This window comes from Eschrichtius robustus, chromosome 6, assembly GCF_028021215.1.
Source record: "Eschrichtius robustus isolate mEscRob2 chromosome 6, mEscRob2.pri, whole genome shotgun sequence".
Taxonomy (NCBI): domain Eukaryota; kingdom Metazoa; phylum Chordata; class Mammalia; order Artiodactyla; family Eschrichtiidae; genus Eschrichtius; species Eschrichtius robustus.
Genome location: NC_090829.1, coordinates 69,581,325 through 69,601,736, shown reverse-complemented (window position 1 = coordinate 69,601,736; position 20,412 = coordinate 69,581,325). Strand labels below are relative to the sequence as shown.

Here is a 20,412-nt window from a genome sequence, read left to right as displayed (position 1 = left end):
CTCCCAGAATGAATTGTATCAAGGCTTCATTTCCATGGAAACCTAGACTGGGGTTGTACAGCTGTAATCATAATTTAACTCTAACCCAAGTCTGGAAAATCTAGTTTGTGTAACTTTATTCTTTGACTCTCTAATCCACAGACTACAACCTCAGGTACCTAAGGGAAAATGTGTTAAATTGACTAGGTATGAGAGACTAAGGCCTGGTGGGATTTGTGGTGAGCAAGAGAGAATGTGCTGTGTCTAAAAGCAATTCAATCCAAAATTTCAGAAACACCACAGTTCCAATAGGAGACTATCTTTATGGCCTGTGATATGTAAGGATTTCTTGAGCAAGATTCAAAAGGTAGATCTCATGGAAAAAATTAACGAATTACACTATATCAAAATTGAAAAATTCTACATGAAATATACAATAAACAAATTACAATAAAAACCAAATTAAAAACGGAATATATTTTCAACAGATATAAAAAAGAAAGATTAGCATTTGGAACATTTAAATAACTCTGATAAATAAAATTTTAAAAACAGACTCACAATTAAGTAAAACTGGGCCAAAGTTTATAAGGAGACATGTATCTGAAAGTTCATAGCTTCATTTTATATAGTAGTAAAAAAACGAATCAACTCAAGTACCCTCCTCAAGAGGAAATGGATTGATCAAATGAGGTAAATTCATACTATGGACTTTACGCAAATAAATTAAATATAGGTGTTATCTACTGTTCAAAACAAATGACCTGAATGTTATGTGTAATTATATGCAAGGATTTAAAAAAACAGATTTGAGGGGAGATTAGATGTTCTAGAACAATACATATGCCATGCTACCATTTACCTAAATTGGAAATACGTAAAGCAATTTCATATATTTTGAAATCTATACATATAATTAAAATATAAACCAATGGAACTTGATTCATGACTATGATTGCTTCTGGGGAGGGTGGGGAGTATATGAGATTATGGAGAAAACATAAGGGACTCAGTTTTTATCTCTCTCTATATACATAGTAAAGCAAACATGTTAAAAGATTACATTTGTTAATTCTGTGTAGTAAGCACAAAGGTGTGTCATTTTTGAATTTTTACATTAAAAAAAACCTATAAATCCAATTAAAGCTTATCTACAACCGAGATCAGGCCTGCTGGATGCCACTCTTGCCACTGGTTAAAGCAGAAGGCCTTGCCCTGCTGGGAGAAGCTCACGGGCTGTGAGCTACCAACAGAACGGGCCTGACTTTGCCACTTAGCTCATGACCTTGGGAAGTCCCCCAGGCCATCCTTCATGAATGAGAAGTTTCAGTAAACTTCTGTTTCCTTAAAAAAAATCACTTGGAAACCTACAAGGAGCAAAAAGAAAGGGATCCTAGGATCGATCTGAAGAACTGGATTTGACTCATATTTGCTTTAGTAATAGTGTGACCTTGAGTGTGTGTCATTTAACATACTTGAGCTTTATTTTCCATATTTGTGACATGAGGAGTAATTCTGACCTCAGAAGAACTTTTTGAGAGGATTAGATTAATTCATGTATAACCTCTTTATCCCATATAGTATTTATAATTTGTAAGTGAAAGAACATTTATGAGATATTACTAAATATTTCTTTAATAACTACATTCTCTTTGGTGTGATCCAAGATTTCCTTTATGACACTTCCTTAAAATATTGTTACTGTGAAACCTCAGTGTGGATTTTAGTAATAAATGTATCGGCTAGAATACAGACAAATAAGACCTAGACAGAGTAGCATCTGTATTAAATGTGTATTAATACTTAAAATGGAGATAAAATATTTTAGCATTGTCTATAACATTTATCAAATATGATCTTAATTTTCATGTAATGCAGTCTAAACTAGTTCATCATGTCATCAATTACTCTACTTTGCAATCTAGTCATACAGTGTTGGTCACTAGCTGCTTCTCTGTATTCCACAATTTCTGGAAGGGAGCAGTAAATTCTGTGTCCTCTTTCTGACAAACTTACATTTAATATTTGAGTTTTTTGATAAGTATCTAAAAACAGCTAATCATGATTATTTCTCTAAATTGAGACAGGAGAAAAATAACAAACATGAATGTAAAAGTTATCTGGTAAAAATAGCAACCAAAAACTGCCTTACTTATTTCTTTAGGAAATCAGCCATTGAATCATTCTTCCTTCTGATTTTGCTGCTGTCTCTGACTTTCCTCAGCAAAAGGGAAGATATATCAAAAACGTAAGTGTATTTTTACAATGAGCTCATATTTCTGGCATATCTTTTTTTAAAATAGCTCTTTCATTCAATCAAAGATAAACTACAGTTGTGATGTTTTTCTTCCACTTTTTTTTATCATGCTAAAAAAGGTTACAAAGTGTGAAATTGCTCAATTTTATGAGCTTTCCCATGTGGATTTCCTTCAACTATTTTTATGCACATTTTACTAACCAGGTTTCTCTTCATCTCTGCAATCTTATAAAAGGCACAGGATGATGAGTGTTTGTAATACTGATGATTATGTCTGAGGCATATATTTTTGCGCTTGGGTGTATATAGGAAAAAAGTCATAATGTATCATCTTACAGATAACCACATCCTGATTATTCGGATAGGGAGATATAAAAATAAATGCTGAGTTTAAATACACACATTTAATGGTTTAAAGCCATGCTTGCAGCCAGTTAACCAAAAGGCCAAGTTCCTAAATATGGCATTTGGTACACTAATGAAAACAAACACCCTGGCACCTGCCACACAAAAGACATTTGATTAACTAGTTGAAACTTGATTGCTACAAAATTAGAAACAGAGGAAATTACGGGGAGGGAAGGAAAAGACCAGGTTCAGCTCCGTTTTCCTATTTGGTTGATAGTGGATAAATATAGGCCACGACTAAAAATCTACTCAGCCCCATGTACACTCCAGATCACAGAAAGGACACTCAAAGGATGTTCACTGCGTGAATACATGATAGTGGAGGTGTTTGCAATTTTTTTTAGTACAGCTATACTTTTCATTGAGTAATTTTTGAATACCATTCCTCTAATGTGAGGAGCTTCAGAAGAGACAGTGGGCATGGGATCTGCCTTTATAAGAAGATTAGGCTCTGAAAGCCCAGCAGTAAAGTAACTGGTTTAATTATATTTAAACTAGGATTAAATGAGAAGTCTGTTAAAATGAAGAAAGATGTTTGCGTTGTTGAGAATCAGTGCTGCAATGAGTCATTGTTACTGTGAAAAATGATCTCTCAAGTGGGCTCGGTGGGAAAAAGAAAAGATTGGTTGCCACTGATCCAAACTATCTGCCTTTGAGGGCTGGTGTTGAAGAAAAACAAATCACTCAGGTGACGAAGGAAATTTCTCTTCAACAACGTCTGACTTAGGGAGAGTAGATCTAACCATTAGAAACTTACAAAAGGACTGAGTTTTGGGGGTGCTTTTTGATAACTTCTGGGACAATTTCTTGATTAGAAATATTCCAAATAGACTCTATCCACGCTATTTTCAACAGAAATTAAAAATAAAGCCTTAAGTAAAGATAGAGGACTTGGGCTTCCCTGGTGGCGCAGTGGTTGAGAATCTGCCTGCTAATGCAGGGCACACGGGTTTGAGCCCTGGTCTGGGAGGATCCCACATGCCGCGGAGCAACTGGGCCCGTGAGCCACAACCACTGAGCCTGCGCGTCTGGAGCCTGTGCCCCGCGACGGGAGGGGCCGCGATAGTGAGAGGCCCGCGCACCGCGATGGAGAGTGGCCCCCGCTCGCCACAACTAGAGAAAGCCCTCGCACAGAAACGAAGACCCAACACAGCCAAAAATAAATAAATAAATTTAAAAAACAAAAACGATAAAGGACTTAAAAAGTAATTATTATTATTATTTTTAATCCTCTTCTTCTACTTTGGCATTGCAGACACTTAAGTGAGATTTAACAGCACATGTTATGAAGGGTCTCTAGTTCTGACATTGGGAAATGACCGTGTGTACCTGCACACAACACTCCCCAAATCTTCTCTCTCTGGAAAGGGGGGTGGCCTTCTAGGCAAGTGGTGGATCAGCTTGGTCCCGCAGTAAATCTGTAAAACGGAGTAAGTTCTTCTTCAATGTACCCTTTACCCTGCCCCATAAAGTCGTGGTCACCCAGGTCTTTTTGATAATAGAGGAAAGCTTCCAGGATAGTAGACAGCAGAATAACTATCATTTTTTTTATTTTAAAGACGGGCCTAAAAGGGACAGTGGTTAACACAAAGTCTGTGTGGCTCTCTGTGATAGAAAGAGACCTGATCTAGGGGTTCTGAGACTCAGGCCCTGCCTTGGCTCGGCTGCTATTTCACTGTGTGCTTTTGGGCAAACCCTTCCTCTCTAGGCTGAGTAAACTGAGGTTAGTCTCCCTGACCTCTAAAGTTGCTTCTAGCTTTTGTAAAGTCTGTTTCTGAATCTGGCTCTTTTCTGGTGGAAGCACAGACTCTGTAGGTAATGATAATAGTTGGTGTAGGTTTGGCTGGGAAAACCTTTCTGCTGTCCCTCAAATCAGCTGAGTCTATGCATAAGATTTTGCATCTAGGTTTTCACATAAATATGCTCCTCTTGAATTTTAAGTATTTCTAGCTGAAAAGAGAGGGCCTTCAAATCTTTGATTTTAAGATTTCATTTATGGTAAGCAATCCCATTTTATAAATGTATTTTAAGAAAGAAAAAATGCTACCATTTAAATTATGACATGCTAGCAAGTGTAAGACATTCCAATTTCAGAGATGTTAAATGTGCACAGAATGGATGAAATATGCTATATCTATTTACTTTCAAATGTTTACTTGGATTTTTTTTCATCATGCTTAAGACAGTATACTCAATTCCCCCATACTTTCAAAACAAACATTGTTAGAGCTGAGGGAGGATCCAGATTCCCTAGCATGCAGCAGTTATATCTGCTCTTTTGGGGTCAGAGAAAGAAAGCATTGTACAATATTTAACACATTATCAGTTATAAATTTTAAAAATCACATAATGTTAAAAAATTTAAAGATTTGATTGATTCCTTATTCCTCTGCATTTGTAGTTAACAGTCTATCAAAGGAAAATAAACATTTGAATATTTTCAGAGTACTCACAAGTCTTAGTGGATACAAAATCACTATTATCAAAAGTTCCTATTTTGGTTACAAAATAGGAATTTTTGAAAATAGAAATTTTCAGATATCTGAAACACCACCAGTTTCACATATACACATATTTTTTCACATATGTACATATATCTTTCACATAATGTTTTTCTAAAAATCTTTAGGTAAACCAATGAGTATTTTAGAAATAAAAAATTTCAGTCAATAAATAGACATTCATCATCAGAAAAATATTTCTATGATGGTGAGGAAAACTCAGAATTAGACTTGAAGGATAGGGATAAGTGTCCTTGCTGTGCTTGGTAACCTGGAGCAAGATGCTTAAACGGTCAAAATTGTCTAATAAAACTCATTTTATGAACTCACATTTTAATTAATTAATTTTGTTTAATTTCAAATTAATTAATTTACAAATAGCACAAATCATTACGGATTTGCCTTGTTTGCCAAATAAGAGCAATAAAAACATTTACTTTCATATTTAATATTATTTACTAAAACATATAAAGATATACATTTATCTGTGAAAAAACACTGCATCATTTTTACTCTTATTTTATCACAGGTGAACTTTTCAATGGAGACGCTAAATTTTGCATGAAAACATTTTGAAAACTATAAGATAATATGGAAAGATTAACTGCATGGTATAAAAATGATTATTTCTGAGCTGAAGGCAAGTGTTTGACGACAAGTCCTTCCAAGGAAAGTAAAGCTTATACTCAACAACCACCTAGGGAATCTGGGGCCATTCATAGAGACAATCAGCAAAGCTTATGTTAAACAATCAAGAGGATACATAACAGTTTGACATGATACAGATAACCTTGATATTTCAATGAGTGACATTTGAACAGGGTGTTAAGTTTGTGTCTAGTTTTCATTGATGAGAGAAGCAACCAGATGCTTGAGACACTTTCCTGCTAGAAAGCAGAGACTTGGACGCTGGAGTCTCTTCTTTATTGGTGCTGCAATTCCACTGCCTGTGGTGCAATCGGCTCCACAAACAAGAGAACTAAGTGTGGCTTTGGCACTTAGAACTTCAGAAGTGGGGATTAGTTTTGGATCCTCATAAACTCAGATACTAGATTTAAAATCATTGAGGATTTTCACCCAAGAGCAACTGAATTACAACTGGTAGTTTCTGTCACTAGCATACATATCATCTATATCATCCTCACAGAAATACATCTGAGAAATACTCATGGTGATTAGCTGTTTGTTTAAAATTCTCTTTATGAAATTTGGTATTTTCAGTAGATTGTGTGATGGGTATTTGCTTTATATTTTGAGTATGATTTTGAAAGGAAGGTGCAAATTGAGACTGAGAAATTTAACATTTCCTTTTTTTTTAAGAAATGAAAATGTCAGGAATGTATTCTTTCTCATTTCTCATTGCCCTTCCATTGGCAGTAGTCAATTTTCCGAAGCCACATAGCCAGTTAGAAGAAGAGCCAGAACAACAATGTAATGCTTTCAGACTCTCAGTTTCATGCTCCTTCAAGTATAACTTATTTGTAGAAGTATAAACATTTTCCCATCTCCAAAACAAATTGCTTATAAAGTCAAATGTTTATGGATGAGGTGTTCTTAATGTGGCAGACCACTGCATTTTAAAAAGACTTTCCCTGGGGGGCTTCCCTGGTGGTGCAGTGGTTAAAAATCCGCCTGCCAATGCAGGGGACACGGGTTCGAGCCCTGGTCCGGGAAGATCCCACATGCCGCGGAGCAACTAAGCCTGTGAGCCACGACTGCTGAGCCCAAGTGCCACAACTACTGAAGCCCGTGCACCTAGAGCCCATGCTCCAAATGAGAGAAGCCACCACGATGAGAAGCCCGCGCACCGCAACAAAGAGTAGCCCCCGCTTTCTGCAACTAGAGAAAGACTGCGTGCAGCAACGAAGACCCAACACAGCCAAAAAAAAAAAAAAAATTCTTTGAAATGAATTTCCCTGAATGCTAAAAATTATTTACTGGTATACATGTGTTAACTGATTTTATTCTCTCTGGCACCATTTCTGTTCTTTTTCAGACACTACTGCCTTCCAAAATCATAAAATTTTGTTGTTAAATATCTCAATTTTTTTTTCTATTTGGAATTTTCAATCATACTACTAGTATCTTTCTTGCACAAAGAAGGCAGAAACCTACAATAACTCTAGTAAGATCCCACTATTAAAAAGCCCAGGTATGTATGTTTAACAAACTATTTAAATGTTACTGTAAACTCCTTGAGGGTAGGAACTATGACATGTTCACTATTGTATCTCAGCACCCAACATAATGCCTGGCAGAGAGTCAACATTATGTGTTGAATGAATGAATGAATGAAGCAGCCCTATGTGGTAGGTAAACAGAAATGCGGGACAGATACTAACTTCCCAGTTTTATTGATATGGAAACTAAGGCTTAGAGATGGGAAGAGATTTGCCTAAGTTTTACACCTACAGTAATCTATGATGAAGTTCATGCCAAAATCCCGGTATGTCCATTAATGTTTCACATCACAGATTCTCATTCTAATGAAAGAGACATGCATCATTATTCCCTAATCATTATACCAGTAAAGTTTAAGATTTCTCCTTATCAAACACTAATTTGTGCTCAGACCCCTGAATTATTATAAGTTTCTTCATATAAAACTATGTTATCTAGAAAGACAAGAGAACTTCGTGTATGATTGTGTACAATTCTGGTAAGGGAATTTGTTCTTTAATTCGAATAATGAATAATGGGAAAAACAAGAATCTTCAAAACTAGAGATAGGGAAAAGCTGATAGAGTTGCACATAAACATTCTGTTTAGCCATTTGATACGTAGGTCATTTTTATGTGGTATAAAAAGGCTTTCAAAGGGTAAAGTTGGATAACTGCAGTTAAACATGGCATATATTAGCATCAGGGTAATGTGGAATACTACCACCTCCTTCACCCTTTACCCCACTTTGTATTTATATATACTATTTAATAAAATAGAATTATAGCAGGGTGATAGAAAATAAAATATAATAAAGAAAGTAATATTGATTGGGGGAAGGAAATTTTACTAAAGAGAGTTATAAATGGCAATCACTCTTAACATTTAATGTTACAGTATATTATGCATTATCATTAATTTCAGCCACAATATTTCTATGAAAATATTAGCATACAACTATAAAGAATATTATAATGAGAAGAAAACAAAGGGAAGAAATCTGTTATACTTAAAACATAATTATTCTTCAAACTCTAATTATATTAACAAAATAAATTTTAATTGTCACTTTCTAAACCTCTTAGTGCCCCAGCATGGATGGACAAGTCAGAGTTTGCAAGGAAATGCAACCACCAAAGTGGGACCACAGGGAAGCCACGGAGAGGTCCATGAAAAGGTCCATGGAAAGCCACAGCTACTACTTAGTGGGTCAGCAGCCAAGTTCTCAGTGGTGGCCCAGGTGATATTTTAAAGGTGCATTTTTCACATGTTTAGAGTCTTATGTGTCATAGGAACATAGGGTTTTAGAAAGGAAGGAGGCTCTCATTAGAAACTGTGGAATTTACCATCCTCAATAGATGGAGAGAGCCAGACTCAGAGGTAATTAACTTGTCCTAGGGAGAGGAAATGAAGGGGAGATGTAAAATGGATTAAGAGGAAGAGGGGGCAGGAGGAGGCATGGCAGAGGAGTTGTTTCTGGAGGGAGCGGGTGCTCTGTTCTGAGACCAGAGCTGATGAGGCATTGGTAAGGGAGAAGAGGCAAGGCTGAGCAACAGCCAGTTCAAGCCAGCCAAGGCACCAGCAGTTACTGGCTGGTGATGCTAACCGCTGCTCCAGAGAGGTACCCTGAAAATTATTTGCAGAAAGGAGGAGGACTCAGCTAAAAATATCTCTAGTCAGAGAGATCTTTAGGCACATGGGAGTTGGCCTGTGTAGAGAGGTGCCTAGGGCTACGAGGGAACTTGTGACTCATCATTTCTACTCACACAGACTCTAGTTTTACTGAGGAGAGAAAAATGCCCCTAGGAAGCTGAGTAAAAGCTGTTGAAGACAGGACTGGGATTAGAAAGCTGGTTTCCTGACTCCAAATCTTGTGTTCCTCTGATAACACCATTGAACCTAAGCAAACATTGTCTGGTGTGTAGAGATCACAGTGGATGAAATATTGGCAAGGAGGTTAAGTTAGATGATGTCTAAGGATTAGCCCCAAGATTCTGTGATACTGAGTCCTCATTGTCTAATATAGGGAAAAGTGACTGATATGGGAGCTTCCCCAGGTCATTCTCACATTCAGTATCACTGGCACTTTTAGTTATTTCATCTCTTTCAATAATAACAAAATGTTGTCGAACCCTACTCTGTGCTTAAGCTTGCATGAAGTTGCACAACTACATAGTGACACATTTGGGGTAATATTTTGAGACTGCTTACTTTGAGTTCTGTTCATTTGAGACAAGCTCAACCAATCTAATTTTATTAATTAATGTTCAAATCATTGAAAGTATTTGAATAAGAAGTTAAAATTATAGCCCTGAGGTCCCCATACCTAGTCTACTAAACATAACTGCTTCTTTACTACCCATGATTCATTGTATCAGAATCAGTTTAAAATCCTGAGAAATACAGGGCGAAAGCAAATAACCTTAACTACCTTAAATAACTTATTGAATGAAGCCACAGTACAATTCACTTATAAAGAGGAGACGAATGCGTATCTGCAGGAAGCTCTTCTTAGAAAAGTTCTATTAAGAGTGATGAAGAGTAGTACCAAAGTAAAGAGAAGACACAAAACGTGCTGATGTTTGTAGGAGACCATTAAATATAGTGCTATCAATTCTATAGCTTACATGAGCACTAAAATCATCATAAATCATTGTTTAAATGATCTAATTTCTAGAAAGATAACTCAGAAATAAATAATAATCTCATTCCTAAACCTATAATGTCTATAATTGTAATTCAAAGGGGCTATATTTTGTTTTGCTAGAACTGAATTTATTGAGTGTACACTATTTCCACAGATCAAAACCTGAAACAAAATTTTAAATTTCTTCTTAAACAGAACTCAAATGTATGTTTCAGATTAACTCTTAATTCAATAACTTAATAGCAAGAGCACTTCAAATACTGAAGATTAGACATTGATCTAAGTCTACTCTAAGCTATGTTATTCATATTATACTTGCCTATTTGAGTTTTGTAAGAATAAAATCAGACAATAATATGGGTTTGAAGAATATAGAATACAGAATTTTATTAGTTTAGGGATGTTTCCTAAGTTCCAATTGTAATAGAAATACAGGTAAGAGAAAAACTTTCTTTTCTAGTTAGGTTTTTAAAATTAGGCCACTTTGTACATTTAAAAATTTCCTAACACTGGATATATTTGATGAAAGCAAAATTAATACATCTGACACACTTATAGGATTATTATCTTGAATTCCCTTTCTCTTTGTTTTAAAATGGAATATAAAAGCAAAAATAATGTAATAAATATAAAATGCCTGAGCAAACAATTATCTCCACCCTAAGTTTGCATTACAAAAATATCTTAGATTTTTTACTCACTTTTAGAGAGGAAAATATTTCCAAAAACATTTCTGACTTTAGCTAAATCAAGATATAATCAAAACATTTAAAAAGTATGTGAAAATTTTTTAAAAAGTTAAAAGGAAAAAGCCTAACTCTCTATCAGCTTTTATATTTAACTTACCTTGTGAAAAATCAGGAGATTCTCACTTTAGAGTCCTGTCTGTGCAGTTTCTCCCAAACTCAGCTCTGATGGTGAGTTTTCACTCTGAGTTTTTATAGTCTCAGTTATACACCCCTTACTCCAATCCCTGCCTTTGCTTTCTCTTACATCATTTCTACAGATTTTCCACTGAACATTTTCCCAAGCTTCTCCTCAATCTCTCTCTCTCTCTCTCATCCTTTTTTCTCTGTCTTTCCCAGTCTCTATCTCTCTTTCTCTGTTTCCCTCTCCTGTTCTTCCTCTCCATATTTATTCTATCTACTGCTTTGACCATGGAATTTAAGCAGCAACAGGAGCATGGGCTCCGGAAAATTTAAGTATCCGTTTAGTATTGTGTTCAGCCTTAGACCCATCATTTCTTCCTGAGGCTTTAGTCCAGCTCTGATAATTACAAATCACATTTGGGAAATAAAATGCACTAAGATTTATTAAAAAGAAAGTCACTAGGATATTTCAAAGTAAGATTTAGGGAAACAAAATCACAAATGCAAACTGATTATTGATGTATATTTTGGACCCTTAAATTAAATGATCATGTATGGAAATGCTGAGTAGTTTCAGCCTCAGTCAGGTGCGGCAGCCCTGTCAGTGAAACTGACAGTTACTTTGTAATTAACATTGCTATACTGGGAAGGCTGTCACTAACAAACCTATAAATACTGAACTGAGACATGTGGGCTATAAATGCAGTCGTTGTAATCATTTTTATCTTGCTCTTGTTCTCCAGTATTTTAATTTCCTTTTAAGCAAAACATTCCTGCTTGTGTCTGAAATTTTCCTTCATCCCCATTTCCTACTAATCACATTTGTAACTTTACATACACAAATTGTAAAAAATAAGTTATTATAAGTTATTAAGTCCTAAAGGTAATATGTTGTCAGATGATTGTTAGCTCGTTTAATTCACCAGTAGATCCCCATTTGACAGATAAAGAGATTGAGTCTAGTGAGTTAATGAGATCACACAGCTAGCAAGTAGCAGCAGAGCCAGATTTCTAACACAGATCGTAATTGCATATCCAGTTTTCTTCCCACGACTTCATTCTGTCTCACTATTTAAAAAGCTGGAAAAGAGAATCCAAATCAGATTATGTTTTTGCACAAATAGAAATAGATTTGTTCTTTTTGGTTTTGCTTTAAAAGGCATTTAAAATACTACTTGCTTGTGTAGGAACTAGTACATGGTTAATTTAGATCTAGCTGGAGAACTGACCAGAGCACACTGAATTGGTGGGACAGTAAAATGCTTCATTTTTGTGAAGGGCTTCCAGGGATAACATATGTCTCAACAAGCTTGAAATTTGAGTAGTTGGCAGTGATAGTTCACAAGTCAAGATAAAAATACAGCCTAATCGTGTCCTTGTTTAGACATTACTGCCATAAAACAATTATGTTAACTTGAATCCACATGCTGGAAAACTCTCAATATAGATTTAACAGATTCATCATAATGCTACTAGAAGCCAATACTCTTGACGTACCTTCTACCCTTATTTGAAACGCCTCCCTTAGCATGCTGACAAGTGATATCTGCGGCTGATTTATTCCAGATCTGTCCCTGCTTAGACAGTCCAAAGATTCCACCCTATTTGTGGATTTTGTTGACCTAATTCAAAAGTTTGACTTAACTGTTCTGTAGCAACAGTTTATTCCAGGAACATAACCATGGTGCATTTAAACCATTTATACGGGCTTCTGCACATTATAAAGCCCTATGTAAATGACTTATGCATTTATACATGATAAAGAAATTCTGTTACTTAAAATAGAGACTAAAATAGAAGCACATGAAGAAATAGAAAGAGAATAAACACCCAGTAATAGATGAAGAGATTAAGATGAAAAAGAGAAAAAAATTACTGAAAACTTATATCATTATTTAATTCTCATAATAACCTTGCTAATGAGGTATTATTATTCATATATAACAGATGAGAAAACTAAAGCTCAAATATGTGAAAGAGATAGCCCAAGTGCTCACAGCTTAAAAGTGATGATGAGAACAGGAGCTGAATCTCGTTTTCTTTATCAGTCAGGATTCTGGCAAGAAAGAGGTGGCATGTTCAAATTGAGAAATTTGAGAAGAATTTAATGTGGGCAGGTGTGGAGGAACCAGAAAGTATCATGCAGTATACTGAACCCCCATTAATAGCCAGGTACTCCTAAGCCTGAAGGATTAAAAGTGAGATTACAGGGACCCAGAACAGAGGGATCTTAGTGGAGAAAGTTGCCTGGCAGTAGTGTAACATTTCATCAAGGGACACAGGTAGTCAAGAGTGATCTACAGGGGAGGGAACCTAGGAAACAAACACTGAGATTTCACTTTGCTTCCTGGATACAATCTCCTGTTGTGTTTACCTCTGGTCAAACCCTGAGAGATAAAGGACCCAGCACATTGTTTAACCTCAAAATTGCGCTGAGACATACAAATGGGTTCCTTTGTAAAGATCAACATGACTGCAAATGCCACTATTACCCACACTATTATGCCATACTTCCTAATGCTTTTTTTCAAGTCAGGTTTATTGAGGGATAATTTACATACACAAAATTCACCCTTTTAAAGTGCACAGTCTGATGAGTTTTGACAAATGTAGACAGTATGTAGCCTCTACTACAATCAAGATAAAGACCATGTCTATAACCCCCCCTCCCTCCCACATTTCCCTCCTGCCCTTTACGGTCAATCTTCTACCCCACCCCCAGGTCCTGATAACCACCAATCTGATTTTTGTCCTTATAATTTTGCCTTTTCCAGAAGGCTGTGGGAAATTATACAGTATATAGTCTTTGGTGTCTCGCTTCTTCCACTTAGAGTAATGCTTCTGACTGAGATTTATCCATATTGTTAAATGTATCAGCACTTGGTTTCTTTTTAATAATGAGAGTGTTCTATTGGATGGATGTGCCACAATTTGCTTATTCATTTACCAGTTGGTGAAAATTTGAGTTGCTTCCAGCTTTTGGTGATTATGAATAAAGCTGCCATAAACATTAATATAGCAGTCTTTGAGTGGATATATGTTTTCAATTCACCTGGGCAAATACATAGAAATGGGATTCCTAGATCACGTGGCAAGTGTATATTTAACTTGATAGGGTATAGCCAAACTGATTTCCAAAGTGGCTCTACCGTTTTGCATTTCCACCAGAAACGTATGAGAGTTCCAATCACTCAGCATCCTTGCTAGCATTGGACAGTCATTGCCATTTTCAAAACTTTAGCCAGTCTAATAAATGTATACTGGTATCTTATTGTGTTTAATTTGTATTTGCATAAAAACTAATGATGTTGAGAATCTTTTCACGTACTTACTTCCCCTTTGTATATCTTCTTTGGTGTAGCGTCTGTTTAAAACTTTTGCTTAATATTCAGTTGTGAGAGTCCGCTATATATTCTAGATACAAGAATTTTTATGATTTGTGTTTTGTAATTTTTTCCCCATTCTGTAGCTTGTCATTTCATTCTCATAGCAGTTTCATTTCACAGAGCAGGCATTTATAATTTTGATGAAGTACAATTAGCCATCTTTTAAAAATGGAGCATGCTTTATGTACCCTAAGAAATCATTCCCTCACTCAGGTTTGTAGTGATTTTTTGTGTGTGTTTCCTTCTAGAAGTTTTCAAAATTCTTTTGGCTATTCTAGGTCCTTTACATTTCCGTATAGATTTTAAGATCAGCTTATCAATGTACACAAAAGAACTAGCTGGGATTTTATTGGGATTTCATTGAATCTATAGATCAATTGGAGGAAAAACGACATCTTAAAAGTATTCTGATGTGTGAACATAGTATGTTTCTCTTTCATTTAGATCTTTGATTTCTCTTTACAATGTTTTTAAATTTCAAAACTGTACAAATCTTGTATGTATTTTGTTAAATGTATCACTAATTATTTGATGTTTTTCGATACTATTATAAATGTAGTTTCTAAAATTTCAATTTCCAAGTGGACATTCCTAGTTTACAAAAATACAACTGATTATTGTATATTGATCTTTTATTCTGTGATCTTGGTAAACTTATTTATCAGTTCTAGTAGGTTTTTATAGATTCAACAGGATTTTCTATGTATATAAAATTCTCTTGTTTGGGAAGAAAACCTGTTTTGTATCTTCTGTTTCAACCTGTATGTCTCTTATATCTTTGTAATTTTTTATTGCCTCAGCCAGCTCTGCCAGTGCAATATTGAATAGAAGTGGAGGGCGAACATCCCCGCCTTGTTCCTGATCTGGGGTGAAGAAGGCATTCATTTTTCACCATTGAATATGATAATGTAGGGTTTTTATAGCTGCCCTTTATCAGGCTGCAGAAGTTCCCTTCTGTTATTAGTTTTCTGAAAGTGAATTGTAACCTTGCTTTTCTGAGATAAACTCCATTTGATCACAAAGTATTATCCTTTTTCTACATTGCTGGATTTGGAGTGCTAAAACTTTTTAAGGATGTTTATTCATGAGGGAGATATAGGCTTTTCACTTCCTTAAAATATATTTTTTTAGGTGTTGGTATGAAAGTTATGGTGGTCTCATAAAATGATTGGGAAGAATTATACCCTTGTCTTAGTCCCTTCATGTTGTTTTAACAAAAATACCATAGACTGGAAGGCTTAAACAACAAGCATCTATTTCTCATGTTCTGGAAGCTGGGAAGTCCAAGAATAAGGTGTCTGACCATTTGGAGTCTACTGGGGGCCTACTTCTTGGTTCATAGATGATGAACTTCTCAATGTGTCCTCACATGACAGAAAGTATGAGAGAGGTCTCTGGGGTGTCTTTTATAAAAGCACTAATTCCATTCATGAGGGTTCCACTATCATGACATATAATCACCTCTCAAATACCCCCACCTCCTAATACTATTCCATTGGGGGTTAGGATATCAACATATAAATTTGGTGGGGGGGGGGGGAACTAATATTCAGTCCATAACAACCTTCATCTATTTCCTGGAGCAGTTTGTATGGAATTTGTGTTATTTTCTCCTGAAATGTTTGGTAGAATTTGCCAATGAAGTCATCTGTGATATTAGTTGTCTTTGTGGGAAGGTTTTTAACTAAAATTTCAAATTCTTTAATAGGTGTAGGTCTAATCATTTTATCTTTTCCTCCTGAGTGTACTCTTATAGTTTGCATTATTCAAATCATATGTCCATTTCATTAAATTATTAAATTAAAATGATTTATATTATTCTATTTTTTGCTTTTGTTATTTGTACAATCTGTGGTGATATCCTCTATTTTATTCTTAATTCTGGTATTCTTTTTCTTCAGTCTTTTTTTCTTGCTCAGTCATTCTAGAATTTTATCAATTTTATTTGTCTTTTTAAAGAATCAGCATTTGTTTTCATTGATCTTCTTGATTTTCATCCTTTTATTTCACTAATTTTGGCTATGTTTTGTTTCCTTCCTTTTTTTCTGATGGGGGTTTACTTTGCTCATCTTTTTCAATTTTCTTAACATGGATGCTTAGATTATTGATTATAGATATTTATTTTCTTCTAATATAGGCATTTAGTGCTATGAATTGTCCTCTAAGCACTGCTCTAGCTAAATTTTATACATTTTGATATGCTCTGTTTTCAGGTTTTATTTGATCTGGAATTTTTTCTAATTTTCTTTAAAATTGTGACTATTGGTTATTTAGATATTTGTCATTTAATTTCCAAACATTTGGTGATTTCCATATATTTTTCTGTTATTGATTTCTAGTTTAATTGTTTTGTACTCAGGGAACACACTTTGTATTATTTCAATTCTTTTAAATTTGTCAAGATTTATTTTACGGCTGACAATATAGCTGTTTACTTTGGTGACGTTTCATGTGAGCTTGAAAAGAACGTGCGTTCTATTATTATTGAATGGAGTGTTCTATAAATCTCAGGTAAGTTGGCTGATAATGTTTAAATCTATATTTTTAATGATTTTTGTCTACTTGTTCTTTCAATTACTGAGGAAGACTTGCTGACGTCTTCAAGTACATTGAGAAATTTCTCTATTTCTGTTTTCCGTTCTATCAGCTTTTGCTTTATGAATGCTTAAGCTCTTTATTAGGTGCATATCTCTTTATCATTACGTAATTTATCTTTTTAACTCTAATAAAATTCTTTGTTTTGAAGTTTACCTTGTCTGATATTAATATGTTTATATAGCTTTCTTTTGATTATTTTTGGCATGGTATATCTTTCCCCACATCGTTTTCCTTTCAGTCAATCTATACTGTTACATTTAAAATGTGTTCCTATAGATGGAACAGAATTGGTTTCTGCTATTTTTTTCCCAGTCTGACAATCTCTAAATTGCAATTGGTGTGTTTTGATCATTTGCATTTACTGCAATTATTGATATACTTATTTTTAAAACTACCATCTTAAAAACTGGGATTTTTTGTCTCATCTATTTCCTCTCATTCTACTTTATTTTGGATTATAGTTTATACTTGTGTTTTATTTTTAAGTTGTTGCTATAGATTTATAGTACGCATCCTTATATTGCCACCGCCTTCCTTCAAATCATATTTTTCCACTTCACATATTGTGTAACAATCTTTCAATAGTATACTTCCATGTTATCCCTCTCATCCTTTATGGTATTATCGTACACATTTTAATTTTCCGTTTTCTAAACCCAATTCTTTTTTCTATATTTGTTTTACACAGTTAATAATTTTTAGTGATTTAAAAAAAATTTTTAAACTTATATTTACCATTGCTGATGCTTCTTTTTGTGTGTTTGTGTGTGTGTATGTGTGTGTGTTTAGATTCACATTTCCAAGTAGTACTACTTTCCTTTTGCTTGAAGAACTTTCCTTAACATTTCTCATAGTATTTTTGTCCAAGAGAGTGTTTAACTTATCTTCATTTTAAAATTTTGTCATAGCTCATGGTAGAATTCTGAGGTGATGGCTTTTCTTCTTTAGTATTGTGTAGTCTGATTGGAAGCCTCTTCACCTGTGATGTGCTTTATGATGTGCTTAGTTGTATTTTTCTTTTTATTTATCCTGAGGGTTGCTGAGTTTCTTGGTTGTTTTCTTTCATTAATTTTGGAAAAAAAATGGCCATTATCTCTTCAGATATTTTTTGTTTCATTCTTTATTTTTTCTTCTGTTATTCTAATTACATGTATGTTAGATCATTTGATATTGTCCTACACCTCTTGGAAGGTCTGATTTTTTTATATCTTTTCTCCCTATAATTCAGTTGAAATAGTTTCTATTGACCTAGCTTTAAATTCATTTACTGTTTCCTATTCTTATTCTAATCTCTGGTAGTGTATGTGTGTGTGTGTGTGTGTGTGTGTGTGTGTGTGTGTGTGTTTAATTTTAGTATATTATAGGCCTAGCAAATGAATGAGGATTTCACTTACATCTTGGGCCTCTGGGAACTCTAAACTCTCATGCCAGTGACACATTTACTTTAAAAATTTGTTAAAATTTCAATGATTCTTTTGTTCTTCACCACTTTTATGTTGGCTTCCTTTACTTCAAATGTTCTACCAAGGGTGAAACTATTTGTATGCCCTCTCTCCCCTCAGAGGAACTGCAAGTATTTAAAATTTATTAACCCTTGTTATCTATTGGCCTCAAATCCCTGATGGTCTCAAAAAAAGCTAAAAGTTTTGCATGATTTTGTGAAAGTGACGTTGTCTTGTGGCTTCCTATATACTAAAAGGAAACACAAGTCTTCTTCCTTATAGTGTTATGCTTGTTTTGCTGTATAACAATATTTCAATAATTCCTTTATATATTTTTGGACAATATTCTATTTATTATCATCCCAATTTTTTAGACATGAAAACAGCTTTTAAAGCACTCATATATAGAAATAATTTGCAAAGCCTGTCTCTTAGCTATGTCCTACCTTTTCCACTGCATTTTTCATCTGTATAAATCATCCCTTTAATGATGAAATTCAGAGGTGTAAGAACTGCATTCACAAGCCTCCTCATATTTCCCTTGTATTTATCCTGAAGTGAACTCCAAAAGGCTACATTTCCATATTCTAATCTCCCAGGTCAGAAGACTGATTTCTACCTCTAGACTCTATAGAACTCCTCATGTTACTCTGGTTTGCATTGATTTTTTTAAAAAAAATATTTATTTATTTATCTGGCTGCACTGGGTCTTAGTTGCGGCATGTGGGATCTTCATTGTGGTGTGAGGGATCTTTAGCTGCGGCATGAGAGATCTTTAGTTGTGGCATGCAGGATCTAGTTCCCTGACCAGGGATCGAACCTGGGTCCCCTGCATTGGGAGTGAAGAGTCTTAACCACTGGACCACCAGGGAAGTCCCTGCATTGATTTTGGATGTATCCCATGTCTAGGGCACACTGTATTTATGTAGTTGCAGTTGTGGGAGATTTTAAAACAAACTGGAGGTTTACAGATCACCTTTGAGCCAAAGTGCATTGGCTTTCACCTTTATTTTATGGAGCTAGAGCCTCGACTAGAGTCGTTGGCCTTATTTCAAGAACTGTTTTTACCGCACAACATTGGCTGACCCTGATGGAATGCCCTTGCCATTTGATACCTCCACCCTTTACACCCTTCCTTTATTAAGATCACCCCTACTGGTTACATTAACTACAGGATTCTATCTGCTAAATTGTAACAGTTCAAATCACTGACTTGATCAGTTTAAGGACATGGAAATGTAGGGAACACCAGAAGCTACACTAGAAGACCAAACTGTCATTTTATCACACACACACACACTCCAGGAGACAATCACTTGATTATTATTATATTAGTACAATGAGGTACTAATATAATGATAATAACCTATCAACAAATAGCACATCAAAATTTGCAAATCTGTTTATAAGTTATATTACTGCTATAGTAATTGTTTTCTTGGTGATACAATACTCTTAGATAATAGGGCAACTATTAGGGTGAAAACTCTGAATATTAAAGAATTGTATTTACCTGTCCCATTGGATGTGCAAGGAATTCTGCTGTGTCTGTGACGTTGTGACTCTGTTCTCTAGGAACATATATTCTAATAGGAAAGGCAAAGTTGAAATGCAAATAACTCCAGGATGGACTCCATACTATCCTGTGAGGAATTCAACCCTTGATTAGCTCTTGTTTGCATCTTTGTTTTTAGGGCTTCTTTTCCTAATGGATCACCTGATATTCTAGAAAGTTTTTCACCAATTATCATATCAAGTGTGTTTGTCTCTCATGTTGAGTCAGGGACTATTATTTTAAGTTAAAGTTATAGGAAATTACAGGGGTGGACACTGTATAATAAGAATAACCATTTTTGATGATCTTCTATGAGACAGGTACTGTATTACAGTTTTTTAAACAGTCATTGTAATAATCAGCATAACTCATTGAGAACTTACCATGTGATAGTGTTATTGTTAAATTTTCACTTCTACACAGTGAAGGAGAAATTACTGTTATCCTCTTTTTACCAAAGAAACCAAAACGTAGCTAAAGTGAATAAACTAGTTAGTGGTAAAGCCAAGATTTAAATCAAATTTTTCTGACCTTAAAGCTTATGTTTTTAACAACTACACTACATTGTCTCTCCATCTAATTCTAGACACATCTTACAAGGTAGGAATTA

General features: G+C 34.9%; 1 protein-coding gene across 1 annotated transcript in view; it reads right to left on the bottom strand.

Moving 5' to 3' along the window:
• OSTN (osteocrin) overlaps window positions 1-10,857 on the bottom strand; it is a 36,995-nt gene extending 26,138 nt beyond the window's left edge. Inside the window, exon 1 of the mRNA XM_068545467.1 lies at window positions 10,799-10,857. The gene's annotated coding sequence lies outside the window, so the exon portion shown is untranslated. The remainder of the gene's footprint in view (window positions 1-10,798) is intronic.
• Between the last annotated feature and the right edge of the window lie 9,555 nt (window positions 10,858-20,412).